Genomic DNA, 2,950 nt, shown 5'->3' on the forward strand with positions numbered 1-2,950 from the left:
TATAACTATTGTCTAAACACTCCTAATCCGTCTTTAACTCTTATTATTAGTCAAATGGATAGGATTGTGATAGATTTTAACCATAAAAACATTAACAAAGCTATTGATTGCTTCTAAGCAATTTTTGTAGGTTTTAGCCTCTTTTGAGGGAAAATGGGTATAAGTGTTGTCTTAACACTCCTAATCCATCTTTAACTCTTATAATTACTCAAATGCATTAGATTAAGAAACATTTTGACCAAAAAAACACTAACAAAGCTGTTTACAGCTTCTAAGCAATTTTTTGTTGGTTTTAGTGTCTTTTAGGAGAAAATGGGTATAAGTGTTGTCTTAACACTCATAATCCATCTCTAACTCTTATAATTAGTCAAATGCATTGGATTATAATTAATTTTGACCATATAAACACTAACAAATCTATTGACTACTTGTAAGCAAGTTTTGTTTGTTTTAGCCTCTTCTGAGAGAAAATGGGTATAAGTGTTGTCTAAACACTCCTAATCCATCTCTAACTCTTATAATTAGTCAAATGCATTGGATTGTTACACATTTTGACCATAGAAACACTAACAAAGCTATTGACTGCTTCGAAGCAAATTTTGTTGGTTTTGCCTCTTTTGGGAGAAAATGGGTATAAGTGTTATCTAAACGCTCGTAATCCATCTTTATCTCTTATAATTAGTCAAATGCATTAGATTATGACACATTTTGACTATAGAAACACTAACAAAGTTGTTTACTGCTTCTAAACAATTTTTTGTTGGTTTTACCCTCTTTTAGGAGAAAATGGGTATAAGTGGTGTCTAAACACTTCCAATACATCTCTAAATCTTATAATTAGTCAAATGCATTGGATTGTGAAACATTTTGACCATAGAAACACTAACAAAGCTATTTACTGCTTCTAAGCAAAATTTTGTTGGTTTTAGCCTCTTTTGGGAGAAAAGGGGTATAAGTGTCGTCTAAACACTCCCAATACATCTCTAAATCTTATAATTAGTCAAATGCATTGGATTGTGAAACATTTTGACCATAAAAACACTAACAAAGCTATTTACTGCTTCTAAGCAAATTTTTGTTGGTTTTAGCATCTTTTGGGAGAAAATGGGTATAAGTGTTGTCTAAACACTCCTAATACATCTCTAACTCTTATAATTAGTCAAATGAATTGGATTTTGAAACATTTTGACCATAGAAACACTAACAAAGCTATTTACTGCTTCTAAGCAAAGTTTTGTTGGTTTTAGCCTTTTTTGGGAGAAAATGAGTATAAATGTTGTCTAACACACCTAATCCATCTTTAAGTCTTATTATTAGTAAAATGCATTGGATTGTGATATATTCTAACCATTAAAACACTAACAAAGCTATTGACATCTTCTAAGCAAGTTTTGTGGGTTTTAGCCTCTTTTGCGAGAAAATAGGTATAAGTGTTGTCTAAACACTCCTAATCTGTCTTTAACTCTTATTATTAGTCAAATGCATAGGATTGTGTTACATTTTAACCATAAAAACATTAACAAAGCTATTGATTGCTTCTAAGCAATTTTTGTGGGTTTTAGCCTCTTTTGAGAGAAAATGGGTATAAGTGTTGTCTTAACACTCCTAATCCATCTTTAACTCTTATAATTACTCAAATGCATTAGATTAAGAAACATTTTGACCAAAAAAACACTAACAAAGCTGTTTACAGCTTCTAAGCAATTTTTAGTTGGTTTTAGTGTCTTTTAGGAGAAAATGGGTATAAGTGTTGTCTTAACACTCATAATCCATCTCTAACTCTTATAATTAGTCAAATGCATTGGATTATGATTAATTTTGACCATATAAACACTAACAAATCTATTGACTACTTGTAAGCAAGTTTTGTTTGTTTTAGCCTCTTTTGAGAGAAAATGGGTATAAGTGTTGTCTAAACACTCCTAATCCATCTCTAACTCTTATAATTAGTAAAATGCATTGGATTGTTACACATTTTGACCATAGAAACACTAACAAAGCTATTGACTGCTTCTAAGCAAATTTTGTTGGTTTTGCCTCTTTTGGGAGAAAATGGGTATAAGTGTTATCTAAACGCTCGTAATCCATCTTTATCTCTTATAATTAGTCAAATGCATTAGATTATGACACATTTTGACTATAGAAACACTAACAAAGTTGTTTACTGCTTCTAAACAATTTTTTGTTGGTTTTACCCTCTTTTAGGAGAAAATGGGTATAAGTGGTGTCTAAACACTCCTAATACATCTCTAAATCTTATAATTAGTCAAAATGCATTGGATTGTAAAACATTTTGACCATAGAAACACTAACAAAGCTATTTACTGCTTCTAAGCAAAATTTTGTTGGTTTTAGCCTCTTTTGGAAGAAAATGGATATAAGTGTTGTCTAAACACTCATCATCCATCTCTAACTCTTATAATTAGTCAAATGCATAGGATTGTGATACATTTTGACCATATAAACACTAACAAATCTATTGACTGCTTCTAAGCAAGTTTTGTTGGTTTTAGCCTCTGTTGGGAGAAAATGGGTATAAGTGTTGTCTAAACACTCCTAATCCATCTCTAACTCTTATAATTAGTCAAATGCATTGGATTGTTACACATTTTGACCATAGAAACACTAACAAAGCTATTGACTGCTTCTAAGCAAATTTTGTTGGTTTTTCCTCTTTTGGGAGAAAATGGGTATAAGTGTGTTATCTAAACGCTCGTAATCCATCTTTATCTCTTATAATTAGTCAAATGCATTAGATTATGACACATTTTGACTATAGAAACACTAACAAAGCTGTTTACTGCTTCTAAACAATTTTTTGTTGGTTTTACCCTCTTTTAGGAGAAAATGGGTATAAGTGGTGTCTAAACACTCCCAATACATCTCTAACTCTTATAATTAGTCAAATGCATTGGATTGTGAAACATTTTGACCATATTAACACTAACAA

Source organism: Arabidopsis thaliana (assembly GCF_000001735.4).
Source record: "Arabidopsis thaliana chromosome 1 sequence".
Classification (NCBI taxonomy): Eukaryota; Viridiplantae; Streptophyta; class Magnoliopsida; order Brassicales; family Brassicaceae; genus Arabidopsis; species Arabidopsis thaliana.